The sequence below is a fragment of the Chrysemys picta genome, chromosome 3 (genome assembly GCF_011386835.1).
Source record: "Chrysemys picta bellii isolate R12L10 chromosome 3, ASM1138683v2, whole genome shotgun sequence".
Classification (NCBI taxonomy): Eukaryota; Metazoa; Chordata; order Testudines; family Emydidae; genus Chrysemys; species Chrysemys picta.
In genome coordinates, this window is record NC_088793.1 from 24,242,063 (window position 1) to 24,257,183 (window position 15,121).

Sequence of the window (15,121 nt, forward strand, 5' to 3'; positions counted from 1 at the left end):
TACTCCACTTAGGAAGGAACAATCAGTTGCACACAGATAAAATGGGAAATGACTGCCTAGGAAGGAATTCCTCAGAAAGGGATCCGGGGGTTATAGTGGATCACAAGCTAAATATGAGTCAACAGTGTAACACTGCGCAAAAAAAACCCCAAACATTATTCTGGAATGTCTTAGCAGGAGTGTTGTAAGCAAGACATGAGAAGTAAATCTTCTGCTCTACTCTGTGCTGATAAGGCTTCAGTTGGAGCATTGTGTCTAGTTCTGGGTACCACATTTCAGGAAAGATGTGGACAAATTGGAGAAAGTCCAGAGGAGAGCAACAAAAATGATTGAAGGTCTAGAAAACATGACTTATGGGGAAAGATTGAAAAAATTATGTTTATTTAGTCTAGAGAAGAGAAGACTGAGAGGGGACATGATAGCAGCTTTCAAGTACATAAAAGGTTGTTACAAGAAGGAGGGTGAAAAGTTGTTCTCAGTAGCCTCTAAGGATAAGACAAGAAGCAATGGGCTTAAGTTGCAGCAAAGGCGGTTTAGGTTGTACATTAGGAAAAACTTCCTAACTGTCAGGGTAGTTAAGCACTGGAATAAATTGCCTAGAGAGATTATAGAATCTCTGTCATTGGACGTTTTTAAGAACAGGTTAGACAAACACTTGTCAGAAATAGTCTAGTTCAGGGATTGGCAACCTTTGGCATGTGGCTCACCAGGGTAAGCACCTTGGCGGGCCGGGCCCATTTGTTTACCTGCCGCGTCTGCAGGTTCGGCCGATTGTGGCTCCCACTGGCCTGGGATGGCGAACCGCAGCCAGTTGGAGCCGTGATCGTCCGAACCTGTGGATGCAGCAGGTAAACAAACTGGCCCGGCCCACCAGGGGGCTTACCCTGATGGGCCACGTGCCAAAGGTTGCCGATCCCTGGTCTAGTTATTACATAGTCCTGCCTTGAGTGCAGGGGACAGGACTAGATGACCTTTCAAGGTCCCTTCCAGTCCTACACTTCTATGCTGCTATGATGCTATGACAATGAGTTTCAGTTTGAGGCAGAAGAGGAGGGGAAGCTACAGAAGAGACAGAACCATAATTAGAGCAGTGGGAGTGAAGAGGATTTAGCAGCTGTGTGTTAATAAATTGGAAGGGAGAAAGGTGAGAAGGCAGTTGCACAATCAGGGGCGTCAGAATGGGGAGAACAGAGAGGTTCACTGGAAGGTCTCTCCACTGGGTAGAGGATTCTTCTCTGCAGTAATTAATCCAGGGGCAAGAAATCCATTTGGAAGTGTGTTATTAAGGGTGATTGGTATGAAGAATTGTAAGACACAGGCATTCAGCTCCAGACAAGCAAGCCATGTAAGTAAAATGGATTTCAGTTATAAAGCAGAAATCAGCACAAGCTGGAAGAAAGAAATTGCATTCCTCCGGCATACTGAGATACTCACAATGCTCAGAAATTGTAATGGAGCATTTCTGTGATCAATGGCCCCAGTGGGTGGTAGATTTCCAGCTCCCACTCATACGCCCTCATTCACCAAGGTACTCAAGCACATAAAGAGTGTGAACAGCCTCATTGACTGCTGAATAAGCACCATAGAGCCTAACCCAATGTCAGAGTTTCACCTTGAACAGGACTGAAACAGGTTGGGAGTTCTCGCTGAGCCAGCCTGTTATGGGGTGGGGTGCATGCACTCACTGCTGGGGTACCTCCTTGCGACCTCATCTGGGGATTAGCCCCCTCCCTCACACCATGGCTCCCCTCTCTCTGGGACTTGGGGTGCTCCCTCTTCGCGACTCAGCCCTCCAGCCAGGTCACTGTACAATTCTCTCCTTCTGGGGTCTCCAAGTCTCACTAGATCAGTAGTCTCAGGCAGACTCCTGTTCCATTGCCCAGTCTGGGCCACTTCCTCAGTGGCTGGTAGGTGAATTTAGGCTCACCCACTATTCCAGTCCAAGCAGGGACCCTATGTCCAGCAACTGTGGCCTGCTTGCTCCCAGATCCTGTTGCTATTTCCTTGCTCCATCTTCTGGTCCCCATCCCCTAGGTTTACCAACCCAAACTCCCTTCTTCCAGGGAGTGACTGCAGACTACTTCCCTGCAGCCCCTTTTCTGCTGCCAACTTCCTGGTTTTATATCAGCCCTGCCTGTTCCTTCTCAGCTGGGCTCCATCTTCAATGAGCCTTTCAGTCCTTGGTTCTCAAGATTAATTAACCAAATTTAGTCTGTTCTGCCTTGTGTGGGGTGGACATCCCATCACACAGGCAAAGCAAAGGGGAGCTATGGAGGAGCACTCCCCCAATCTACAGAGAGGAGTAGGGGCTCCTGTGACGGGTTGGATCACAGAAACCCCCTTGGGAGCTGCTACCCGATGTACAAAGACCACCTCTGCTCCTGTTTTCCCTGCCAGCTCAGGACTCCAGCACCCTGTCTTGCTGAGCCAGACACTCCCATCTGCTCCAATACAGACCCAGGGTCTGAATCACTTGCCCCGAAGCTGCAAGTTTACCTGAAAACAGCTCACAGAAGTGTGCTTGTCTTTAGCACTCAGATGCCCAACTCCCAATGGGGTCTAAACCCAGATAAATCCGTTTTACCCTGCATAAAGCTTATGCAGGTCATAAATTGTTCGCCCTCTATAACACTGATAGAGAGATATGCACAGTTGTTTGCTCCCCCAGGTATTAATACATACGCTGAGTAAATTACTAAATAAAAAGTGATTTTATTAAATACAGAAAATAGGATTTAAGTGGTTTCAAGTAATAGCAGAGAGAACAAAGTAAGTCACCAAGTGAAATAAAATAAAATGCGCAAATCTATGTCTAATCAAACTAAATACAGATAAGTTCCTCACCAGTTCCAGAATGCTCCCTTTTACAGGCTAATCTCCTTTTAGCCTGAGTCCAGCAATCACTCACACCCCCTGTAGTAGGGTTACCATATTTTAAGTGTCCAAAAAGAGGACACTCCATGGGCCCCTGCCCCAGCCCCGCCCCAACTCCGCCCCTTCCCCGCCCCCTGCCCCAGCCCCGCCCCCTCCCCTGGACGCTTCGCCCCCTGCCCCTCCCCCTCCCCTGCTTCCCGCGAACATTTGATTCGTGGGAAGCCTGAAGCAGCAGGCAAGCTGGGGCGGGGGGGCGCGAGGAGGCGCGGCCCAGTCCGGCCCCCCGGCCGAGCGGCTCCCTCCGGCGGCCGGCCAGCCCAGGTCAAGAGGCTCTGGCCCCGGCGTCTCCCATCCGGCTTGGCTCGGGCCCTGGGGCGCTGGCCACCGGCCTGACCCCCTGACAAGCACCACTGGCCCCCGACCCCGACCCCGGCCCCACACCGCTGGCTCCGGCCCCCAGCCCTGGGCCGAGCACCGCCGCCCCCCGGCCGAGCACCGCCCGGCCCCACACTGCCGGACCCCGGCCAAGCACCGCCCGGCCGATCACCGCTGGCCCCAGGCCCCGCACCACCGGCCCCGGCGGCTCCGGCCGAGCACCGCCGGCCCCAACAGCTCCGGCAACCCGGCCGAGCACCGCCGGTCCCTCCCTCCCTATTTTCCCGGACATGTCCGGCTTTTTGGGATTTCCTCCCGGACGGGGATTTGAGGCCCAAAAAGCCGGACATGTCCAGGAAAATCCGGACGTATGGTAACCCTACCCTGTAGTTACTGTCATTTGTTCCAGTTCCCTTCAAGTATCCTGGGGGGGTGGAGAGGCCCCTTCCTTAGCCAGCTCAAAACAAAATGGAGGGGTCTCCCACGGGTTTAAATAGCCTCTCTCTTGTGGGTGGAGACCCCCTTCCTCCCTCCTATGCAAAGTCCAGCTCCAAGATGGAGTTCTGGAGTCACCTGGGCAAGTCACATGTCCCTGCATGACTCAGTCTTTACAGGCCGAAGCCATTATTCACATGGTATCTTGCATGTCTCCAGGAAAACTTCTTATGTGGATTGGAGCATTCCAAGATGCATTGTTCTCCAAGTGTTTCCTGATCAGGTACTTAACCTGGCGAATTCCTTCCTAAAGAAGCTGACCAAATGCCTCCCAAAGCTTACTTAGAAACCAAGCAAGCATACAGCCCATATTCTTAACCTCAAGTAGAAAATGATATATATGTACAAATAGGATGAACAGATATAGTAGACCATAACCTTTATGGAGATATATTACATGGCACAGGCAGCACAAAACATATTCCAGTTATGTCATACATACATTTATAAGCACCCCCTCCCCATAAAGCCTTATGGGGTACACTGTCACAGCTCCCTTCTGCTTTAGCAAAGGAGAAGGAGCTGTGCTCTCACTCCTCCCACTTTCATTCCTTTTTACTTTAACCCCTGCCCTTGCATCTCTCATAAGCCTGGCATTGTCTTTGGAGTCTTCAGAGTATCAGAGTTTTAAGTCCAGAAAAGACTATTGGATCACCTGGTCTGACCTCCTGCACAGAACCATAGAATTTCACTCAGTTACCCCTATATTGAACCCAGTGACTTGGTTAGACTAAGGGCTGATCTATACTAGAAAATCAGGTTGACTCAGCTACATCACTCAGGTGCCCTGAGCGACGTAGTTAAGCCAACCACAGGCCCCATGTAGACAGCACTACATGGGGATGGAAGAATTCATCCGTTGACCTAGCTATCACCTCTCAGGGAGGTGGATTACCTACACCAACAGGAGAATCCCTCCTGTCGGCGTAGGTATCGTCCTCACAGAAGCACCAGAGCAATGTAGCATTTTAAGTGTAGATGCCCAAAAGCACTTCAGTCATCAAGGTACTAAACTGAGGTGCAACCAATGGCTGGGAATTGATTAGGTGAGATATGCCCAGATGATCCCAGCAGGTGATCCACACCCCAAGCTGCAGAGGAAGGTTGAAAAAACCCAGGGTCCCTGCCAATCTGACCCAGGGGAAAACTCCTTCCTGGCCCCAAATTTGGTGATCAGTGTGACCCTGAGCAGATGAGCAGGACACACCAGCCAGCCATCTGTGAAAGTGAATTCTCTGTACCACCTCAGACCACAGCTCCACCCTGTCCACTGTTCCCTCTCCAGCTGTCACAATCTCTAATGTTTTTTTTGGGGGGGGGGAGGGGCGGGAGGGAAATCCCAAGATACATCTAGCTATTATGTAGGGGGTGGGGGTGGATGTCCTTCCTGACCCCTACAAGCAACCAGCTAAAGCCCTAAATCGTGAGATTTTATTATAGTAATTGTCTTAATACAGAGCTAAAATATGATATGCATGTTGAGGGCAATGGAGAGTTTCTGTTCTCCCCATGGCTCATGAAGGAAAGGAATGAAGGAGATTCATGGATTCACCCAGTCATTTTCCACAATACAGAAATGCCATCCACTAGCACCTCAGATTCAATTCTTTGTTTACTTACAACATGCTGGGCACTGGAGAGGCAATTTTGTATCAGCCCCTCTTTGGCAATAGAATTTAGGAAGCTCTAGCTTTTTCTACCCAAACTAAGCGGCAGTGGGAGTTCTCATTTAGAGGAGAACTTGCTTCTCCTCCCGCACATCATCTTACATATGCATTGGGTGATCAAAACTGAATATAGAAGCAAAAAGGTGAGTTGGGTTAATGCAAAAGGATATTTTGCCAAGACTGTGACTGATTTCTTCAGTAATGGAGGATTGACTATATATGCAGCTACACACACACAGGAAAGGCTATGTGTGTAGCTACACACACATGAATACTTAAACTGAGACTGTGTCTACACGTGGAAATTGATGGACATAGCTATGACAGAATAAATTATTCCAGAATAGCTGTTCTGAAGGAGCTCCCTGTGTGGACACTCTATTTCAGAATAAAATTCTCTTTATTTCAGAATAAACATGAAAAATGAAGGCAGATTATTCCAGAATAAAGTGACTTTTTCTGGAACAGAGTGTCCACATGGGGAGCGATTCTGGAATAGTTAATCCTGAATAGTTTATTCCACAATTTCTATTCTGGTCAATTTCCCTGTGTAAAATAGGCCACATCATATAACCCTATTAATCCAATATCTGGTTAACAAACTCTCACACTAACTAAAACTTAATTGTGCACTGACACCTGCTTACCCTGTTTTCCCAAATATATAGATGGTTGTCCTTGGTGTAAATCAGAACCAGAGATTGTGGATCACATAAGGACAGAAAATTCATGCAGGTTAAATACGAGAAGCAAAGGGTTAGAACATGCTGGACAGAGTCAATGACAAAAGAAAAATATGAAGTGCAGCACAATCTATTCGTAGGTTTTATTTTGGTTAGGTTGGGGGTTGGGGAGGGTGGCCCTCTGTACTTGCTCTTGAATATTTGCTAGTCTTGCTTTAATTATAAAGCTTGGCACAGGAACTATAGATGCACAATGCCGAGTATTTCTTTAAGGACATTAAGGACATTGGTGTACTTGAAAGTTGACTTTGATATTAACTATATACTTCTAATAAGAAACCATTCTGAAAACTGTCCAGCATGATGATGTCTTTAAGGATATGGGAATAATGAATATTTGAGTGATTCTTAAACATTCTGTGCTAGATGGAAACGAACCCAAATATGGCTGGACATTTGCTTTTGTTCATCATTTGTTTGGGGGAGGGGCAGCGGAAACCCTTGTTCTTTCTCTGTCTGACAAGTCCTGCGGCAATAGCCTTGAACAGGCTGTGTACATTTTGTGAATCTGCCAAGATGAAATATCTCCTTTCAACAACAAACACTGAACTCCAATCAAAGCCAAACCAGCAGGACACCCTGCAGTAGTATATACCATTTCCTAGTTCCTGCAAGTGCCTGAGGAGATGCAAGACTCTCATCAGTCAAATAATAGAAAGGGGAGGGGGGAAATCACTGTAATTTTCAGTTCAGCTGAATAAACGTTGTGGCCTGGTGGTCTGTAGTAACCTGGAAAGTATTCTACAAGCAATTAGCAAGATAGCTTTCCAGCTGATCAATGCAGTTGGCTTTTCCTTTGATAGTATTTCTTTCTTCGCCCTGCTCCACGCCCCAAGCATTTTCAGTAATTCCACACACACTTCCATGCAATACAGTACATACAGTAGGAATTTATTCCCAACCAGACAACATCTTTTCTGGGACATGAAAACACAAATAAGGGCCTCTGAAATTTCCTCGTGTAAATGTTGCATGCCTTTCTGGTTGGATATGTATGATCCCAGATAATTAAATTCATCTACTGCCTCTACGATGTGACTGTTAATCATGATGTCTGCTTGCATCCTGTTATTATTGATTGTGTCAATGTACATACATTTTGTCTGCAATAATAACTAACATTAATACCTACCTCTTATATATCGCATTACATCCATAGATCTCAAAGCACTGCAAATAGATTGTGACTTTTTAAAATGAACTTAAGTATTCAAAATTATTTGCCAAATACTCTCTGCTCTTGGTCTGTAGTACTTTTACAAGCAATTTTATGTATTTAATATTTAAAATGTTGCTGTTGTGATTGGACACATAGGTGAGACGGCACATTTCAGTTCTCTGATGGACAAGAGTAATAGCTAGAATCAGTTTTCCTGCATGAAGAGTCAAGACTATGAATTCAAAATTCACTTTCCATTAATATTTTGTAACATTTGCTTAAAATTTACTTTTTCAATGAACATTCCTGCCAGTTAATGCATTCTGCAGAATATTCTCAGAGAGCACACATGAAAACATTTGTTTAAAAATTCAAAGAAATACTCTGCATTTACTCTGTTCTGAAAGGTTTATCTGTTTGGATCTCCATTTGCCTAATATTAGGTAGGTGCCAAAAATAGCAAGATATCTAATCCCTCATCATTTTATGCTATCTAGGAAAAGTCACAGATTGCTTCCTGGCTTGTGCACTTTCTTTCAACTTGTGTAACAATCTATTATTAATAGCATAGCTTGTATTCCCAGTCAGGGCTCTCCCTGCCAACAAAAAACTTCCACCCCCAACGAGTGGCGTTTGCGTTGTACAACGCGTTGTTCACATTGGCGCTTGTTGTCACCAAAACTTTTGTCTTTCAGGGTTGTTGTTTTTCCAACACCTCTGAAAGACAAAAGTTTTGTCCTCCAATTGCCAATGTAAACATAACCTGAGTGAAATCCTGGCCCCACTGAAGTCAGCAGAAATTTTCCATTGATTTCAATGGGGCAGAGATTTCACCTGTGTCAATTAACAACCTATATTCACACTTAGTAGATTTGCCAAGCCTCTTTTAAAGCAAAACCTTCACACTTTTATTAATCATGTTTATGCACCAACCAAGAGTGGGGCCCGCACTGAGACTGCTACCCAGTGGGGGGGGGGGGGGGGGGAAGGTATAGGCAAATTCCAGTTTTATAAAACTCCCTCTTATCCAAAGTTCCTTTGTATCCACCATCCTAACAACAAGTTAGTGTATTTCTTCCCAACTCCTTAATTTTATAAACGTTTTGGGTGTCTGAGACTTTCATACAGTTGAAAGTATGGTATGCCAGCTGTTTTCTGTTTTTTTTTTACTGACTCTTCACAACATCATCAATACTGAGTCCTGGTATTCCACAGATACAAACTCTCCAACAGAATGACAGCTCTCCACCCTTCAATTAACCACTGGTCTAACTGAGAGCAGTGCAAACGTAACCCACTGGTGCGTGTCCATTGCAGATTTCCCTCTGAGCTGATTCACAGAGGTTATGAGTTGTTAAAGCCAGTGGTGAGCTGGAGCCTGTTCGCACCAGTTCGTGCGAACCGGTTGTTAAATTTAGAAGCCGGTTTAGAACCGGTTGTTAAAGGGGTGGACAAACTCCGGCTCGCGGGCCACATCCAGCCTGTGGGACCGTCCTGTCTGGGCCGCCTGAGCTCCCGGCTGGGGAGGCTCCCCCGGCCCTCCCCCACCTTCCCCCCTGTCATAACTATAAAGGGAAGGGTAACAGCTGTCCTGTGTACAGTACTATAAAATCCCTCCTGGCCAGAGATTCCAAAATCCTTTTACCTGTAAAGGGTTAAAAAGCTCAGGTAACCTGGCTGACATCTGACCCAAAGGACCAATAAGGGGACAAGATACTTTCAAATCTGGGGGGGGGGGGAGGCTTTTGTTTGTGCTCTTTGTTTGGGAAGTCGTTCGCTCTTGGGACTGAGAGGGACCAGACATCAATCCAGGTTCTCCAAATCTTTCTGAACAAGTCTCTCATATTTCAAACTTGTAAGTAAACAGCCAGGCAAGGCGTGTTAGTTTATCTTTGTTTTCTCAACTTGTAAATGTACCTTTTGCTAGGGTGTTTACCTCTGTTTGCTGTACTTTGAACCTAAGGCTAGAGCGGGGTCCTCTGAGCTCTCTAAGTTTGATTACCCTGTAAAGTTATTTTTCCATCCTGATTTTACAGAGAGGATTTTTACTTTTTTCTTTAATTAAAAGCCTTCTTTTTAAGAACCTAATTGATTTTTCCTTGTTTTTAGATCCAAGGGGGTTGGATCTTGATCCACCAGGAGTTGGTGGGAGAAAGGAGGGGGGATGGTTAATTTCTCCTTGTTTTAAGATCCAAGGGGTTTGGATCTTGATCCACCAGGAGTTGGTGGGAGAAAGGAGGGGGATAGTTAATTTCTCCTTGTTTTAAGATCCAAGGGGTTTGGATCTGAATTCACCAGGGAATTGGTGAAGGTCTCTCAAGGCTACCCAGGGAAGGGAATTAGCTTTGGGATTGTGGCAGCGGACCAGATCTAAGCTGGTAGTTAAGCTTAGAAGTTTTCATGCAGGCCCCCACATTTGTACCCTAAAGTTCAAAGTGGAGAAGCAGCCTTAACACCCGCTTTCGCAGAGCCCGGCGCCAGTGCTCTGGACTGCTCCTGGGCAGCTCTGCAGCTCCTGCCGCTTTGAGCGACATGGTAAGGGGGTGGGGCTGCGAGCTCCAGTGGACCATGCGGCATCCATATGTGCTGCCCTGAGCACAGGGCCGGTTCCAGGGTTTTGGCCACCCCAAGCAGCCACACACACACAAAAAAAAAAAAAAAAGCCGCGATCGCGATCTGCGGCGGCAATTCGGTGGAAGGTCCTTCGCTTCTAGCGGGAGTGAGGGACCGTCCGCCGAATTGCCGCCGAATAGCTGGACCTGCCGCCCCTGTCCGGAGTGGCCGCCCCAAGCACCAGCTTGCCAAGCTGGTGCCTGGAGCCGGCCCTGCCTGAGCAGCATGGTAAGGGGGCTGGGAGGAGGGGTTGGATAAGGGGCAGGGAGCAGTTGGAGGGGGTGGAGGTTCTGGGGGGGGGGGGGTTAGGGGACGGGGAGGGTTGGATAGGTGTGGGAGTTCCGGGGGTCTGTCGGGGTGGTGGTGGATGGGGTCGGGGCAGTCGGGGAGAGGGAGCGGGGCGAGTTGGTAGGGGGTGGGGCCCTGGGGGGCAGTTAGGGTGGGGAGGTCTTGGGCTTGTACTCACCGGGCGGCACTTAATAACCGGTTCCCTACCGGGTCGGCGGCAGCACTTCAGCGGCGGGTCGTTCGCTCACTCTGGGTCTTCGGCGGCACTGAAGGACCCGCAGCCGAAGTGACGCCGGAAACCCGGAGAGAGTGAAGGACCCGGCGCCGAAGTGCCGCCGAAGACCCGGTAGGGAACCGGTTATTAACATTCTGGCAGCTCATCACTGGTTAAAACCCCTTGCCTGGCTTGGCTCTTTAGCTCAAATTGAAGTAACTCATGCTTTTAGCTCTGGCGATCCCCGGTGTGTCACCCAAGATAGTGGCTGGCACAAAAGCAGGATTAGTTCTTATCCTGAGGAGCTCATAGTCTTCATTGTCTACTGTTTGTTAAAATGCCATCATGGCGCACAACACAGAGGAGGGCATGGGTCCTGCCTCAAGGAGCTAACCAGCTAGTCAATGGGATTACATATGACAGTGCAGCTTGAAGGATCACAGCCTTAATAATACTCACAACATACAGATTTTAATGTCACGCATCTCTGTCTCAGAGTTGGTGGTAGCATAAAGCTCATACTCTGCTAAGTGAATTCAACTCTTACTGATTCACTTTTCTTCCGGCAGCCATCCAAATGATACATGTAAGAGCGTGCACAGTCTGCCAAGAGATGAAGCTTTCAAAAAGTATGTCGTAACAAAGGCTTTTCTGCTTTATAATTCTTCCCAAGAGCTGGACAGTACACGGCCTCTCTTCTGGATTGAAAATAGCTTCTTAGTCAATGATTAATAAGCAATTAATAAGCGACTGGTACAATTCTGAATGTTAAACAGTAATTTCTAAAGCACCCCTGGGCAAAGGTCTGAATGCCTAACAGAACAGGCTACAAACACTCTCACAGCCCCATGCTGAGTTACTAGCTTGCACCAAACGGGCCTGCTTCTAGGAGCTTGTCTACACTGGCACTTTACAGCGCTGCATCTTTCTCACTCAGGGGTGTGGAAAAAAAACACCCCTGAGTGCAGCAAGTTTCAGTGCTGTAAAGTGCCAGTGTAAACAGTGCACCAGCGCTGGGAGCTGCACTCCCAGTGCTGGTAGCTACTCCCCTGGTGGAGGTGGTTTTTTAGAGTGTTGGGAGAGCTCTCTCCCAGCGCTCTGCCGTGACTACACAAGTCACATTAAAGCGCTGCCGTGGCCGCTGCCGTAGCAGCGCTTTAGCGTTGCCAGTGTAGACTAGCCCTAGGTGATAGATAGTGAGGACATTGGACAAAATGTTGAGTTCCAGGCTGGGCTATAATGAGCTTTGTGGGGTTTGGTAGACTGCCCTTCGACAAAGACAGGAACTATTTCTGTCAGCAGTGAGACACAGCGTTCCTGGCTGGATTTGACAAACCAGGACCAGGTTGCAGGCAGCAGCACAGACCTCACTCACTGCATCTGGTATCTCTGTCTCCATCTCCACCTGGCTCTATCAGGATGGATGTGGTGTGTGTTTTAGGAGCTCCAAGATATTTATCTTCAGGCCTAAGGCCTAGTCTTCACTTACCGGCTGGTCCGGCGGCACGCCATCGATGTTCTGGGATCGATTTATCGCGTCTGGTTAAGACGCGATAAATCGATCCCGGATCGATCCCGGAAGTGCTCACAGTCGGCGCCGGTACTCCAGCTCGGCGAGAGGAGTACGCGGCGTCGACGGGGGGAGACTTCCGGCCGCGTCTGGACCGCGGTAAGTCCGGACTAAGGTACTTCGAATTCAGCTACGTTATTAACGTAGCTGAATTTGCGTACCTTAGTCCGAAGTCCGGACTAAGTGGGGACCAGCCCTTAGAGACTGTGGCTAGGTCTACACTACGGGAGGAGTCGGGGGGGAGGCGACCTAAGATACGCAACTTCAGCTACGTGAATAGCGTAGCTGAAGTTGCGTATCTTAGGTCGGCTTACCTGGCTGTGATGACGGCGGCAAGTCAACCGCTGCTGCTCCCCCGTCAACTCCGCTTCCGCCTCTCGCTGCGGTGGAGTTCCGGAGTTGACGGTAGAGCAATCGGGGATCGATTTTATCGCGTCTACAATAGACGCGATAAATCGATCCCCGATAGATCGATCACTATCCGCCGATCTGGCGGGTAATGAAGATGTGCCCTGTGAATTCTTGCAAGTTCTTTGCAGCAGGCAGTGGTAGGGTTTTAGCTGCAAAATGAGTCTCAGCATTTATTGGGCAACTTGTGAGTCAGAATAGTGCCTTTGATTTGGGTTTGGAGGATGCTATGGTCATGGAGGAGGTGGCCCTTTGGGATTTAGTCACATCATAGGTTCATGCAAAATCCTGATGTTGCAGGCAGTCATATTTTCTGTCACAGGTCTTTCTGCATCAGTACTCCTGCCTTCTCATTTTAGCTGTCTGAGAGCCTTGGTGATCGGTGTGGTGGTAGAGTGCCAACAGTAATTTATTAGACCATATCATTGACACCCTGGTTCTGACAGAGGACAGATTTCTCTGATAGGGAAGTTTGGAAGACAACAAGAGACCATAAAGTAGGTCACACTTCTCTGTGTGTGTGTGTGTGTGTGTGTGTGTGTGTGTGTGTGTGTGTGTGTGTGAGAGAGAGAGAGAGAGAGAGAGAGAGAGAGAGAGCGTGAGATCTATCTTCTGCTTAGAGGTTGTGCCTCTGATGTCCACTCCAGCTCTGAAGGTTAGTTTTCGTCTGTGAGCTGACACACTGGTGAGACTAGTGACTCGCATGAATTCAAGGGTTAATAGTAAATTGATGACTCATTTCGGGATTAGAATTTAAGTGATCTCTCCAAAGTCACAAAGCAAATTAGTAGCAGAGGCTGTAATAGTACCCTAGAATCCTGACACACACACCCACAGTCATTGGCCTCAAACCATGAGGTTACATTCCTTCATTATAGCTGTATATCTAGTGCACATTGATTTGATTTGTTTTTGTTGTGTAGCAATTCCATTTTGTAGTCTCAATTCCAACTCCCATTAGTACTTTCCCCTGACTGCTGGGCCCAAACCTCATTAATTTACCAAACAGGTCCAAACGCCATCACCATCAAAGACAATGGAGATACACCAGGTGAGAATTTGGCCCATTGTCTGTACTATTCTCAGAGAGGTGTGTTAATTATCTGTCTTCACTGCTAGAAGTGGGTATTGGAGAACAGGTTAATGACTGCTGATAGGTATCCAAAGTGTGAAGCCTTATCTGAAGTTTAGTCAAACTGTTTGAACCACTGAAATCTGAAAAACTGCTCTGGAAACCTTATGAGAACCACAAACCTCATAGTATTTTCAGCACATCCAATCCAGGCTGGATCTAGATACATCAGACTATTGTTGGCTAAGATGGAAGGGCACACTGAGAAACTTGGCTAGCATTTATTTGAACTCTGCCAGGTTCTAATCAATGCTTTAAATCCCTTCTATTAAATCCTTCCCTTTAAAAATGTTTTGCTACTGTATTGTTGCAAGTATGTATTAGGCCATGTCTACACTGCCACTTATGTCTGTAGAACTTATATCACTCAGGGATGTGAAAAAAGCACACACACCCCGAGCGACATAAGTGGGTGTGTGCACAGCACTATCTCCTGCTGATATAGCTACCACTGCTCGCTGAGGTGGTTTTATTATGTCGACGGGTGAGCTCTCTTCCCATCAGCATAGAGCTGCTACACGGTGATCTTACAGCTGCGTCGCTGTAAGCTCGCCAGTGTAGACATGGCCTTAGTGTGCATAAGGCCAGAAACCCCTCATTGATAAAGCCTCTGCTCTCCATTCATCCTCCTCCTCGTAAGCAATGAAAATAATTTAGCACAGTTACTCCAATAAGATAATGCTTAGCCGCAGATCAATGAGGTGGGAAAGCACTGAATTATAAACCACAACAATATGGTTAATGGTGGCTGAATACAGGAATCCAGTGATTCTAGTTCAAAGCACAAATTGCTTCTCTATGCCTGGCAAAAATCAACAAGCCTTTTAAGAAATAGATTGCAAGTGGTGACGGGTAAGTGGTCCTTTCTCATGCAATATTCTGCATGCTGTCTCCTGCATGCTAAAAGAATGAGCAGCGAAAGAGTGGGAGGTGGTGGTGACTAACATACAATAAATGATGGCAGGAAGTGTCCCAGCTATAGAGATAACAGTGCTTCTTTCTATTTAAGTCTGCCAGCCTGTTTTTGGATGGTAGCTCTGTCTGAAGTTGGCCGACTCTCTCTTCCCCAGACCATTATCCCTTTGTTGTTAAATATTGAGGTTAAATGCAGTTCCGCTGTGCTTCTCCCCCGCTATCTCAGAGCCCTTTTACACTTGTTTTAATTTTCTGTTTTCCCCTTTTCAGTGTGAGTTTGCTGTTCTCTGAGGCAAGGAAACTATGTGTTGGACAAAGAAGCAGATTCACTGCTCTGGGACTGTACGTAAGATAAAAGAAGAAAAGTGTGGCTGCACGTCTCATGTTCTTGACTGTCATAAACAAAGTGAGATACAGTGTACTATTTAATCCCCTTACGCTTCTGGTTATGCTCCACTCTGTTAGATATGGAGACCTAAACGTTTGGGTGGGAGAGGGAAGTGACATTGCTGCAGAGAATGAATTAGAAAAAATACAGGGGCTTCTTGCAAGTTCAGATGCTTCAGAGTTTGTTTTTTCCCCGCTGTTCAAAACACTGGCCCCATTGATATCAATGGCAAAACTCCCAGGATTTCACTCAGAACTCAGCAGCTCCAGAATTAAAAAAC

General features: G+C 47.2%; 1 long non-coding RNA gene across 2 annotated transcripts in view; it reads left to right on the top strand.

The window, feature by feature from the left end:
- Positions 1–8,946: 8,946 nt before the first annotated feature.
- The window catches only part of LOC122173586 (uncharacterized), a 31,000-nt gene continuing 24,825 nt past the window's right edge, over positions 8,947–15,121 (top strand). The window contains exons 1-3 of one of the 2 annotated variants that reach the window (XR_010599387.1): positions 8,947–9,168; positions 10,998–11,057; positions 14,724–14,859. This is a non-coding gene — a long non-coding RNA (uncharacterized LOC122173586). The remainder of the gene's footprint in view (positions 9,169–10,997; positions 11,058–14,723; positions 14,860–15,121) is intronic. The other variant, XR_010599386.1, reaches the window with a different exon arrangement.